Source organism: Mchenga conophoros, linkage group LG14, assembly GCF_057382185.1.
Source record: "Mchenga conophoros isolate Kocher_MC1m ecotype Shallow Benthic linkage group LG14, M_conophoros_male_GT1.1, whole genome shotgun sequence".
Classification (NCBI taxonomy): Eukaryota; Metazoa; Chordata; class Actinopteri; order Cichliformes; family Cichlidae; genus Mchenga; species Mchenga conophoros.
The window spans coordinates 39560270-39574404 of NC_140539.1; the positions used below are offsets into that span (position 1 = coordinate 39560270).

Here is a 14135-nt window from a genome sequence, read left to right on the forward strand (position 1 = left end):
TTACCCTCAGGGTGACCGAGGTGCCTCAGATATGTGGTGTGTGAGAGAAGCTCCTGCAGAGCTGCCTCCAGGCTCAGTTTTCAGATACAAACATGTCTTATTAACGTCATCGTCGATTTCTCCTCAAAGCTGAAAAATGCCTCTGCCGCTCCGTCTCTTCTGGGCTTGGATGCCAGGAATGTCTTTCTCAGAATTCACAGACGCCGCTCACAGTTTCCAAGAAAAAGCATGCTGGAGTGGGATCTGAGCACGTCTGACTGTGAGTGGATCAGATACCCACAGGAAGTTCAGTGTTCCAGTGTAGGTGGAAATCCAGCTTCTCTGCCGTGGCACCAGTTTCCAGAGAAGATGCATTTCCTCCTCTAAAATCTTCCTGCAGTGCCATCGTTTGTAAATCAGCTGTAAGGCTCAGTGTGGGGAAAGAACCTCACAGTCGTTCCCACTGAGAGCTGCAGCAGATCTTCTTAGTGTGATCAGCTGACCTGTAAACACCTGGATTCAGCCAGATGAGAGCAGATGTTTCGTGAGCTGTGCTGGCTGAGTGAACGTAGCTCTCAGTCTTTTCTCTCCCTGAAATCAGCAGCTGCAACACACTGTGAGACAAACTGCGCGCACACAGTTTGTGTGTTTGCTGAGGATTGTTGAGCTGACAGAAACACTTAAAAACGTTGCTCCCTTTGTGCTCGCTCCTCTTCTGTAGGGTCAGCTCCACGCTGACGCAAACAGTCGCTCAGGTGTTGGGCCGAGACAAAGTCAACTCTCTGTGACGTCTTTGACGCGACGTCTCCTTGTGATTCGTACACGAACAGCGCTGCCTCACTGTGACTCAGATACGTCACACATAAAGTAACGAGAGTGTTTTTAAAATGTAGGGAGTAAAAGTAAGGAGCAGTCAGAAACACAAATACTCTAGTGAAGTACAGATGCCTGAAATTCTACTTAAGTACCGTAACAGAGTATTTGTACTTTGTTACTTCCCCCCAATGTATGTGATCCACATGATCAGAATCACTCTCTGTGACAGTTTTTTCCCTTCACCTGCAAAATGTGACGACATGAATTTAAGCTAACTAGCAATTGCCAGTGTTCATACACCTCTCTGCATTTAATCATTACTTATTATTAACCTCTGTCTGTCTTCCACAGCATGTCTTTATCCTGTCTTCCTTCTTTCTCACCGGTCGCAGCAGATGGCCCCGCCCCTCCCTGAGCCTGGTTCTGCTGGAGGTTTCTTCCTGTTAAAAGGGAGTTTTTCCTTCCCACTGTCGCCAAAGTGCTGCTCATAGGGGGTCATATGTTGGGCTTTTTCCTTGAGGCGACTATGATTTGTTGTGATTTGGTGCAATCTAAGCTAACAGCTTAGGTTTTCCCAGCACTGCAGAGTAGGGCTGGGTTTTGATAATCGATTGATCGATCGATTGTGGCTTGGATAACGTTTTAATATAAATTTATTTTGCCCAAAATTCCAGAATCTGAGGTTAAACCTCACAAAATTTCAGCAACCACCAAACAGTAAAACAGTAAATGAGAGCAGGAACACGGATTCTGCACAGAGACGTAAACACAAAGCTCAGACCCTCCGACGGAGCAGGATCAGTGAGATGTCGCCTTTCTCACCGACGGCACGGACACGGTCGGGGCTGAAAGCCGACAGCTCGCTGATTCTGATGTTTCGGCGGGTCAACGTTTTGTGTACACGCCCTTTATGCGCTGATTCTAAAGCTGTTAGTTTGATGTCTCTCCAAACAAGATTGACTGAACCAGCAGCAAAAGAAGATCCAAACTGCGCTTCACATAAACATCCTCATGATAAAAATCACACTTCATGCACAGCTCTCTCGCTCTCTGTACTTCAACAACAGTTTCGGGTATAAAAATCTGTTTTCTGCATTATTCGCTTGCTTGTTACGCACAAGTCTACCGTTGTTTACAGGCTGTCGGCCACTGTTTGTTTCCTTTTACTTACTTCCGAAAAGAAAACCTAATTTCTGCCGTTCAACACTGAACGAATGTAAACTTTTTAAAATTATGCAAAATGCAAAACATTGTGTCTCTAGTAAAACCGCTGTAACTTCAGAGGTGATGTTCATATGTTGATTAATGGGTTTCTTTCGTTTTTGATCTACTGCAGAATATTTTTATAAAATCCCAGAACAGGAAAACCACCTTCATGTGTTTCTGTGTTTTATCTTCAGCTGCTTTGACACAAAGGCCTCTGCTGTGACGCACACACCTGTGATAAAGTCTCGTGAGTGTCAGCTTCCTTTTTATAGATACAAAAATATGTAAATGTGCTGATCTGAATTATAATACTTCTGACTGTCTGAGGCAAAATTTCCCAGATTCAAATCCAATTGAATCGAATCGATTCTAGAATCAGTGACGACACCCAGCCCTACTGCAGTCTGTGGAAACTTTGTTTTTCACATGAATGTGCGGGGAGTGAGTTGCTTTGGGGGGCGACCTCTGGTGGACGTTGGAGGAACTGCAGTTTCAGTGACTCGGATTCAGATTTGCAGGCTGAGGTTGATGCGTCCTTCTGGATCAAGCATAAAAAACGTACTTTATTGCAGTGGCCGGTTGAAGGTGGTCAAACTGAGTTTCCTGTATTATTCTGGAACGTTCTCTGTGAACGAGTCTGCTGATTGTCTGGTTCTTAAAAGTAGCCCAATGCTGATGTGACGTGACTTGTTTTGGCTGATTTACCGTTCAGATCTAAGCTGCATTAAACACCTGAAGGTCACAGCAGCACACGCTGACACTGGGCTTGTGAAATCGTTGCCATTTTTGTGGAAGAGTTTCGATTCTCGACTCCTTGGCCGGTGAAACTGGAAGAAACAGCAGCAGCAAAAACAAAACCACACTGACTGTACGGACTTCTCTCTTTGTGCCCCACTGACCTGAAACCAGCTCTTTTATTAAATCTGCAGCTGCTGACTCGGCTGCGCAGCTTTCCCTTCACATCGACCGTTTCACAACGCTGGTGTGAAATTTTGGAGAGTCCGGCGCAGATCTGGAACAAGCTGAGACGTATCTGTTTGAGTCATCGAGCTCTTTGTCTCTGGGATTTTCTCTCATGAAACTTGCATCCAAAGATTCGTCCACAGTGAAGATGATCAACACTCACGTATGACATTTAACACAAACATGAACCATCTCAGCCAGGTTCTTATCTGCAGCTGATTCAGGGTGGTGGGGGGGACAGGTGACTCTCAGGGCTAACACAGAGAGACAGACAACCACTCACACCCACAGCCCGTTAGCCCAAGCCCACGCATGACTGTGGGAGGAAGCCACAGGAGAACCCAGCCAGCCAGTGGATTCAAACCCACAACCTTCTAGTGGCAGCAGTGCTGACCACCCCGTGCTCCTCCTCACGGTGGGATGGGTGATCCTCGCTCTCTGCTCAGATTTAAGTTCCCACTCCCCTGATGGAGCTCCTCCCCCTCGCCGTGTCTGCGATTCTTCCACGACGCTGTGGAGGTCATCACAGAGCAGCCAGCTGATCTGAGATCAGAGAGAAGGACTGATGCTGAGCTGCAGTTTGATCAGATAAAGGACTCACACAGTTTTAAAGGTTGGAGACGTAAGAGTTACCAAAAAGAAGCACTAAGGAGGTTAATCGGGTATTCATCGACCCTCAAACATCTGTGAACATCTGTGATTGATCATTGACAGCACATGTCATCATCATTAAAGGATCCAGGAGGATAACTGCACACGCTCAGGAACACTTCCAGAAACCAGCGTGGAGGTTACAGCTCCATCATGCAGAGAAGAAGCCACATGTGACCACGATGGAGAAACAGCCTCATCTCCTCTGGACCAATGCTCCTTCAAAACTGATCCCAGGTCAGATGAATCCGGTGCATTTGGCCGAAAACTGGAGCCACGTTCTTGTTCTGTTTATAATTATTTATTCCACATTTGTGCGGCTTGTCGACGTCAGCTGGGTGTGAAACAACGTTTAACCCAAACCGTTATCACCTCATAAAACACGCGGACTTTCTCCTCCCGTGATGCGTTCCAGGTGCCTCGGAAAACTGAGCTTCTTTGCTGGAGCGAGTCGTTTCAGGAAAATGAAACAAGGGGAAAAAGAGGAACGATTGATCCAGAATGTGTTGATCAGAAGTGAGGAAATCATGGAGACTGCGGTGAAAGGTCATCTGTGAGTGAGGGCAAGGTCACCGGGGTCAGTGTGTGTGTGTGTTTGCTTTGACTTGTGTTGAAAGCAGTTAATGAGTACTGTGAGACCTCTTTTGTGAGGTGTTTACCAGCTGATGGATGACTCCCAGCCAGGAATGTAACACACACACACTCGTTTTCATATATTAGCGGGGACCTCTCATCGACATAGTGCTTCCCCTACATGTTCACCATAACCATAACCTAACTGTAACCCTGACACTAAGCCACACCTTGAGCCTCAAACATTACCTTCAAACTCGTGGGGACGGACACTTTGTCCTCATAAGTGACTTTTGGTCCCCACAAGTATAGTAGCATGTCAATTTCTGGTCCTCACAAAGATGTCTAAACACGTACACACACACACTTCAGAGGACATTACACTGACTTCCATTTGCTTCCTGCAGACTTCAGACTTTCCCTTGAGGTCTAACTTTAGCTCTCGCGTTCTTGGTTTAGTGAAAAACAGAAAGAACAAAGGAAAAGTCCAACAAAGAAAGAGTAAGACAGGAAGTGAGTGTGTATGCTGTTGAATTAGACATGAAAAGCTGAGTGTTGGTGTTTCTCTCCACCTGTGCTCATGCGTATATACTCGCTGTGCTGTTCCAGCAGCTGAGGTTGACCTGATCTGTAAGCTGCACAGTGGAGCTGGTGGTGTCCCTGTCAGACTGGAGGCGTGGGGGGAGACTGCTCTCAGTCATTTATTTAACAAATATCCTGATAAAACTGCACCAGACACACAGATTTAGACACAAAGCTAAAACCTGAAGGGGGGTTTGTGGAGTAAACAGTCAAAGGTTTTCCTGCTAGTATGAGGTGAGAAAGTACAAACAGCACTAATGAGACTAATACGACTGTCACAACACGCTTCACATGTATTAAAGATCAGTGTGTTCCAGCAGACGCACAGTCTTACGTTCATGCTTCAGCTGTGGCCAATCATGGCCTAAAAATCAAGACAAGCTAACGTTTAAAACAAACCAGAGCCGACCTGATTGGCTGAGGGCGGCGGTTTCAGAGTTCAGGAGCTACAACCTCAAAGCATCTTTTCCAAGCGCATGAGAGTCTCATCAGCAGCTTTCATCTGCAGCAGGACAGGAACTGATCACATATCCGTGCTTTACTGAAGCAACTGATGAACAGTGTACACGCGCACGCACGCACGCACACACACGCGCGCGCGCACACACACACACACACGCACACACACGCACACACACACACACACACACGCACACACAGTGTGATTTTGTTGCTGCTGAATGAAAAGTGACCGTTTTCTGTGAGGAGGCAGCGTGACTTTGAGAGTGAAAGTCAGAGTGTGACTTTAGGCAGACCTGAGGGGGGAGTGGCCTCGAGCGGATCGCTCTGTGTGTCGGTCCTGAGGTGAAGGTGATTTCAGCCCGCTGTGCTGAGTCCGAGGACTCTCTGGTGCTTCCCGTCTGTCTCTGCTGCTGCGAAAAGTCTCCAATGCCCCAAAACAAACACGGGAGAGAAACGCAGCAGCACACACGGAGCAAACCGGTGATTAATGTGTTTGGGGCAACAAATCCACCAGATCAGGAACACAAAATACAAATCTACGGAGGGCCAGGGGGAAAAACATCACATCTGACAAAAAACAAAAGTTCCAGCATGAATTTAAAAGGTATCGACAGTTCTCCTCAGCCACAGGGGCGCGGATAGGAGGGGGGCAGGGGGTGGCACCGCCCCCACTGAATCGTGATACCACAGGATGAGAGCGAGGATAGGACCTGCAGGAATGTAACTGAGTACTTTGCTCAGGTTTAATGTACTTGTACCTCATTTAGTATTTCCATGTTATACTTACAGCGTTTCCTGCATGTCCTGAGTATAATCACTGCACCTCGTGGAGCTTTTGTTGCTTATTATTTGGCAAAACAATTACATCAGAATCAGAATCAGAATGGGGTTTATTGCCAAATGTTGAGCAGGTTTACAACATTAGGAAATTGCTGCGGTGCTTCAGTGCAAACATACTGTCATAAATAGCACTTAAATAGACATGGAAAAAAATAAAAGTAGGGATAAGAATTAAAAGTGCTACGTGGAAAGATATGTGCATTAGATATACATGAGATATATACATGAGAATAAGAATTAAGAGTGCTACGTTGAAAGATATATACATGAGTGCAGGTGGTGATCAGTGCCAAACATAGAATGATGCAGTGACACAGCGTAGGGTCATGTGTTAGTGGCGGGTACAGTCATACGGTTATTGTTCATGTGTCCAACAGCAGAGGGGAAGAAACTGTTCTTATGGCGAGAGGTTCTGGTGTGAATGGACCGGAGCCTCCTGCCTGAGGGGAGCAGGTCAAACAGACTGTTGACTGTTTGACCTACATTATTATAGACCGAGCTACTGAACAATAAGTCATTAAAATAATTAGAAAATGCTGAATTAAAGAGATTTGCACTTTAATAAATCAGAAATTCTGATACAGTAATGCCATATATTTACTTTAGTTACAGATGTGAACAGTTTGTTTAAATCAGGTCTAAATGTTTTTTTCCACTTTGTAAAACAATCCTGAGATCATGTTTAAATTCTTATAGTTTTATCTTGTCACATAATAAACAGGACCAGGGCTGCATACGTGCTTCAAAACTCCAGTTTAATACAATTATTCAGTATTTCGGACTAAATATTCAGAGTTCCTGTAACCCCCCCACCCACCCCCCGTGCTGCATTCTTGGCCTCTTTGTTACGCTGTTGTTGAGCCTGCGGTGAGCGGGATGAAAGTGCTGATGGTCGCACATCAGCGGGACGCCGCCGAGTCACCGGCGAGTCTGATCGCTGAAATGAACAGTGTTGGTTTGTGTGCCAACTGTGACGTCAGCACAGTGTTTATGACCCGCAGCACCCGACCATCATCATCTTCATCATCATCATAACAACAGCAATTATAATAACAAAGTCAGTTTGTTTTCATGGATTCATTAGACTTGTGTGTGTGACACACGTCATATATGATATTATCACAGCGATAAAGCGTCAGCGGTCTCTGACCTATCACTGCGCAGCTCCCGTTGCGATTGCGAAATTTCCGGCCGTGCCTGAAGGCAGCACCCCCTCCTCCTCTGTGCGTCTTCAGTCCCAGAGCCGCAGCTTTCTCCTCAGAGTGAGTCGAGCTTTTCTGCGCTGTCTCTTCGCCCGGTGTCCGGCTCCTGGACGCCTCAGCCCGGCTCCTGGTGACAGTGTGACCCGCCGCTCCGCCACCATGTCCCCGCGCTGTGAGTAACGAACACCCGCTGATGGAGCAGCGGACACGGAGAGTTTATTATCTGTTAGAATGATTTCAGATGCAGAGAAGTGAAAGTTTTCGGGGTTTTGAGCAGAAACTAAACATGACTGAATTTAAAGTGAAGATTGGATTTAATTTATTCGGATCGATCAGTGATATTAGAAAAGACAGGAAGTGACACTTTGTACTTGGCAGCCGTAAAAGTGAAAAGCAAAGACTTTTAGCTGAAACTGGATTTGTGGGTATTTTCAGTAAATGTACGTGCGGCCCATTATTGACGGTTCCTGGCAGCTTGTGAGTCTGCTTCTTTAGAGGTCAGCTGAGGTCAGAGGTGTTTCTGCTGCACTACAGCTCCCTCTGAGTCCTGAAGCTGCAGTCCACAGTCTGAGGTAGCAGGTGTGACCGTGGCAGGAAACGTCACTGATTAACTGAGTGCAGGTGAAAGATTGCTGCAGATCACAGGTCCACGTGAGCCTCCTGATGTCTCCGTGGGTGTTGTACAGCTCACTGGGGGACTTTTTCGTGCTGCTCTCTGACTGGCCTGAGGCTTCTGCTCCTCCTTACATGTGTTTTTAAAAATTCTTTGATTTCTTTAGAGCAGCTTTGCATGATTCAGAGTTCAGAATAATCCTTCTATTTCTTAACCTTTGTCCGAAACCACCTGTTTTAGTTTTAGCCCCTCCCACTACAACCACGGGTCCTTTGAAGCCAGCTTCTTATTGACTCTCTCCTGCAGGTGTGCCCACGGATGACCATATCAGGGGTTGCCCCTCTCGGTGACGCCTGTGGAGAAGTTAGTGTTTAGAGCAGTTACACCGACCCTGCTGAACAAAGATTTGCATCTGTGCTGATTACAGAGGACTCTGTTTAAACCTGCAACAGCGTTTATTTTCAGTACAAACAAGGTGAAGTCAAACAGCGACAGGTACAGAGCAGCGTGATCACACGGCGTCACCATGACGACAGAGCCCAGCAGTGTCAGAGGATACAGGCTGAAGCCCCGCAAACTCAGAAGTCAGTGAACGCAGCACGTTCCTGCTTTTTCCCATTAGTGCTGCAAACAAACAGAAGAATGCAGACTGATCAAAGTCCAGGCTTTGTCTTTATTTGTCCTTCACACCTTTCTTTTATCGTTGCTTCACCTCCCTCCTCCTCCTCCTCATCTTTATTCAGCTCAGTTGTTTCAGAGGCTGAAACGCTGCAGGCTTTTAATGAAGCATTAAGAAACTGTCCACTGTGATGGAAACATGGACGCTCCTCCCCCGCTGCTGACTGTCACATTTTAACTTCCTGTTGAGCCATGTGCAAAAACAAAGCAGATATGACAGATCTATGAACTTCAGTTTCTGTGCGAGCCCTTCTGCCCTGCAGAGGAACTGTTTTGACCTTTGACCTCCCTACTGTCGGGCATCCAAACTGCTGATAGCCTGCTGATGACTCCAAGCTGCGATCTTAACCGAGTAGTTTTTTGCTCACAGCCAAACGTCGAGTAAAACAAAGTAATAAAAAACGTGAAGACCAAGCCTGAAAGCGCGCCAGCTCTCCGGACGTCTGATAAAGTTTATCGCCGCGTATATTAAAGCTGCTCAGTTGTGGCAAACAGCCTAATCACAGTGATTTGGTCGGTATTGCAACGTCCATTATTTGACGTGATTATTCATTAACCCAACAGGCAGATATGGAACTTAAGACGCTTCCTTTCCAGGTATTTCTTTTAAATGTGACTCAGACAGCTGGAGTGCAGGTGGAGGAGGGCGCAGGAACACATACCTGTGTTCCATCTTTTGCACATCTTTGAAAACAAGGTTCTTTTATTTTGAAAATTCATTATGTGTCTGGCTTCCTGTCCTCCTCATCTGCTCTGTGCAGGCAGATGTGCAGATTTGTTTCCACTGATACTGCAGCACGTCTGATGGCATTGTGACAGTTGTGTTCAGTGTCAGGTCAGCTTGGGTGGGTTCTGGTTCTCAGGCTCAGACCAGTGAGTGTTTTTCACCCTAACGTCCGTCTCGCAAGGCGGAAAGGTCACCTGCAGCTCCGGCTGTTGGAACAGTATTCGAGGACCTCGGTAACGAGGGATCAGGGCGAGAAACATCAGAGGAAACCGCAACACTCTTGCTCCACCAGCAAAGGATCTCGAGCTGGTTGCCTCCCAGTGAGGAGGCTGCTGGTTAAGCGAGTGTTTCTGCAGGTGGGCGTGAGAGAAGGATACAGGGACCCTGTGATGGATTTTGATGGTGATTATTTCTGATTCGGAGCTGTTCAGTTTCAGGACATTAGCCTACATTCATGCTTTTAACTGGCTGTTGCTGTGATTGGTTGTTTTGCTGTCAGGAGGTTTGATCGTGTGCTTTAAAAGGCGTTTGCTGTTACCTGTGGACGTTCGTCTGGATGAACTGAAGCAGTTGGTGGTTAACCAGATAACCAGACCATGTAATGGTAACCAGCTGCTAACCCACTCCTGCTGCTACCTGTTAATACGTACATTGTGGTTCGGACCTGGATATTTAGCTAAGGTTGGAGCTGGTTTAAAAAGTCCACAAAGTTTCAAACGTGGAAGCAGCTCAGCGTTACCTGCTGACCGTCCTTCACCTGACCCGTAACAATTAAACAAATAAGTGCTTTAAGAGGAAGTGCTGTCGTCTAACGACATAACAACCAATCAGAGCGTAGCTTTCACCCCACTGATCCAGCTGAGCGCTAACCCTTCAGCTGTTGACTCATGAGGACACAGTGAGCTGTGACCATAAACCAGAACTATGGGAATTCAGGCATGTGCAAACAGACTGACGGGTTAGATGCTGGCCCGTGGACGTTTTATTGGTCATCAGCAGCACAGGCACACCTTCGCTGAGCGCTCATTCAACTTTGACCTTAATAAACTTAAACCTGAGCGGTCCAATCAGCGCAGCTCCCGCAGCATCAAGTCTGCACACGAGCCGGAGAAAAACGTCTGGGAAACTGAGTTAAAGGATGATGGATTTGGCTCCACGCAGGCTGTTGGGTAACATGATGTTGGGGGGGAGGGAGGGGGTGATTGCCAAAGTAAAACCAGAGTTTGAGACTTTCTGCTTCGATCTGATTCGCCGGAGCGCAGCCATAAAAGCTGATTCGTGCTTTATCGCCACGAGCTGATTAAAAACATATAAAAGAAACAAATATTAACAGGGATTCAGATTTAAGACTGTGACTTCTAGAAGACACGAAGGTCAAACCAAAACAGGAAGTAAACACGAATAAGCATCCAGTTCAAAGCTTCTCTACAGTTTTCCAGCTTTTAGATGTCGTTTTCTGTGGATCCGTGACCCTGTTAAACATGACAGAGCTGATCCTGATCTGAACTCAGATCTCTCACACAGGTTGCACAACAGCCATCTGTAGATAAAAGTGCTGATGATGTGGGCTCAGGTGTCTCAGGTGTCAGATTCAGTCTGGCATGACAAAATCTTCCACCTTTCAGAAGATTTGGCCAACACACTCACATTCATCTCAGAGTTTTCATTCAGCCTCCAGCAGCTGTCCAGAGGATCAGAGATTTCTGCGTTTATTACAGCTTCGAGCTCTGACCAGCTGTCGTCCTGGAAACCTTCTCAGTTTGGTGCAGCAGCAAAATAAAAAGCTGCTTTCCAGATGTAAAAGAACAAAAAAAATGAAAACGTTTGAAAAGCAGCTGTGAGTGAGATGAGAAGCACAACACAGGAAGGTCCAAGCTTTCAAAATAAGAGCGATAGGACTAGTACATTAATCATGGATGGTGGATTTAAAAAAACATTAGTTGAAGTCTGAGCATCAGTTTGGTGACAGAACATCTGGACAGCTGGAGGCGCTTTAGCCGCTACCTTAGTGAGTTACTAGTGATTTGGTTCAGTTCTTGCTCTTACTTTGCATTAATGACCAGCTGTGGTCACACTGACACCAATCCCTTTATTAACTGCTCTGTTTTAGAGTTTGAGTTCTTTGAAACCAAGCAGACAGAAACGTTACAAACTGCACTCGTTTGCAGAGACGCGCGACTCGCCACTACTTTATGTGCGATAAAAACAACTCGACACTCCACCTGCTCATCCAAATATGCTCAGGTCTGCCTCCAGACCCTCCATCGGGCTGCTGCATCCTGCTTTTAGTCAGAAGCTGCAACCGTAACATCGCTGATGCATGTTTTTAGCATCCTGCTCCGTTTAGTTTGGTGAATGAAAGGCTTGAAAAAGCCTTTTTAAACCATTGTTACCTGTGTGTGTGTGTGTGTGTGTGTGTGTGTGTGTGTGTCTCTGTGTGTGTGTGTGTGTGTGTGTGTGTGTGTGTGTGTCTCTGTGTGTGTGTGTGTGTGTGTGTGTGTGTGTGTGTGTGTGTGTGTGTGTCTGTGTGTGTGTGTGTGTGTGTGTGTGTGTCTGTGTGTCTCTGTGTGTGTGTGTCTGTGTCTCTGTGTGTGTGTGTGTGTGTGTGTGTGTGTGTGTGTGTCTGTGTGTGTGTGTCTGTGTGTGTCTGTGTGTGTGTGTCTGTGTGTGTGTGTCTGTGTGTGTGTGTGTGTGTCTCTGTGTGTGTGTGTGTGTGTGTGTCTCTGTGTGTGTGTGTGTGTCTCTGTGTGTGTGTGTGTGTGTGTGTGTGTGTCTCTGTGTGTGTGTGTGTGTCTCTGTGTGTGTGTGTGTGTGTGTGTGTGTCTCTGTGTGTGTGTGTGTGTGTGTGTCTCTGTGTGTGTGTGTGTGTCTCTGTGTGTGTGTGTGTGTGTGTGTGTGTGCAGTACTTTTCCTTCATGCTGTGAGTGGGACATGAAGCTGTGCTGAGTACAGTCATCATTACACGGTCAGCTCTCCACAGCCACCTTTTCGCACACACAGGTTTTGGGAACTGTGACGTCTTTTTCAACATTTCGTCTCCACCTTTTCCTTCATCTCCACACGTAGAAGCAGCTTCATGAAGCAGGCTCTGGTGTAAATATTCCATCGTGTGTGTTTTTGAGCCGGGCTGCTCTGATAAAAAGAACTTTATGGCTCCAAAGTCAAACCCAGCTCAGACCGGCTGGGCGGGGCTGAGCCACGGTCATTACTTCACAGTTTTAAAGTCCAGGATTGCGTGTGTGTGTACGGGTGGGTTATTATCATGTAGCTCACAAAAGTAATAATAAATAAATCGATGGAATTTGTCTGAATTCGGTTCCTCTTCCTGCGCGCACGTGCTGCCCTCCTCAGCAGGAAGCTGTTTAACAGTCGGGACACAGCGAGGCCGGCGTGCACTCTGAGCTGCAGCTGCAGCGATAATAAGAACAGGCTGCACAGGTTAGCCTGCAGGCAGAGGACAGAAAAACAAGCCAGCGCTCCACAGATCGCTCTGAAACTCCAGGACACCGCTCGGGACGATTATCGAATTACCGTCACATAATATAACTGCTCTGATATGAGGTCATGGTTACCCACACTGCATCTGTCTCCCATTAAGGAAAAACTGTCAGCTCAGCATCGTCTGTGAGAGAAAGCAGCTGTTCAGAAAAATGTCCTCCCTGCAGAGAGGAACGTGCAGCTGGGACTGAAAGTCCTGCAGCAGAAGGCGCGTCGGTCACACGCATGGCAGCGCGGGGGTCGATGTCGGCTGACAGGAAGCTGCTGGCAGTTATGTTTACAGCGTCGCTGTGTATGAACCATTAATGTAGGAAACGAGGCAGCAGAGGTTTGGACAGTGCAGGCAGGGTGGTGTAGGTGGAGACGAGTGTCAGGGATGGATAGTGATGGAGAAGGTGGAGGCCGAGATGAAGACGTTCAGATGTTTATTGGGAGTGAGCGGCATGGACAGCACCAGGAATGAGTCCATCAGAGGGGCAGCTCAGAGTCCGAGAGGCTCAGATTGTTTGCACATGTGCAGAGGAGGGAGGGTGGATATGATGGAGCTGCCAGGCAGGAGGAGAAGGGGACGAGCTCAGAGAGCGTTGATGGATGGAGGGAGGCAGATGATCCGCTGGGGAGACATCGACAACGAGAGGAGAACTGGCCTGTGACTGGACCTCATTCATGTGTCCCAGTAAGAGCAACCTGCTGGGCTCGACAGCTGGTTTTCTCTTCCGTCCAGCTGAAGTGCAGACTTCCTCTCACATCACTGAAATGTCCTAAAGATGATTTCCTGTCTTGTTGGAAAACTGACGGCACCCACTGAGGGAAACTCCTCCCGCTGTGTCAGCTGACCGGCTGCAGCTCTGTGGGAACGCCGTCAGCCTGACGTCCAGAAACACGGCGAGAAGCTTCCGCGTCAAACTGGCCACTTATCATTCCAGTCACTGAGCAGCAGATTCCCAGTAAAATTCCACCTCCGCCTGCTCACAGGCTCACTGTGTGTAAACACAACATGGATTACTGTGTGTGTGTGTTCACCTTTTGTCCCTTTGCAGAACAGAAACAAATGAAACACATGAATGAGCAGCGTCCCCGAGCAGACTGCACGACTGTAGCTGCTCGCGTTAGCTAACAGAGACCGCTGTGACTCCATCTGGACCCAAACGATCGTCTGTGGTGTGAACGTCCTGCTGATGTCAGCTGTAGCTTCTCGTGTTTGGGCTGCTTTACAGTCACAGTACTGAGAGCAGCAGTTGTGATCGTGCTCAGTGAAACTGTCAGCTTGTTGCCTTTGAAATGGTTGCTTTGAGGACTGAGACCAGCTCTGCGGTTGCAGTCAGTTCCTGTCTTCAAAGCGTCT

The 14135-nt window shown here is 47.3% G+C and overlaps 1 protein-coding gene across 3 annotated transcripts in view; it reads left to right on the forward strand.

Moving 5' to 3' along the window:
- exoc3l2b (exocyst complex component 3-like 2b) overlaps window positions 1–14135 on the forward strand; it is a 39116-nt gene that overhangs the window by 548 nt on the left and 24433 nt on the right. The window contains exon 2 of one of the 3 annotated variants that reach the window (XM_085244515.1): window positions 2196–2248. The exons of 1 other annotated variant lie outside the window; for it this stretch is intronic. The gene's annotated coding sequence lies outside the window, so the exon portion shown is untranslated. Of the gene's footprint in view, window positions 1–2195; window positions 2249–7313; window positions 7447–14135 lie in introns of those variants that run through there. One more of the 3 variants, XM_085244514.1, reaches the window with a different exon arrangement.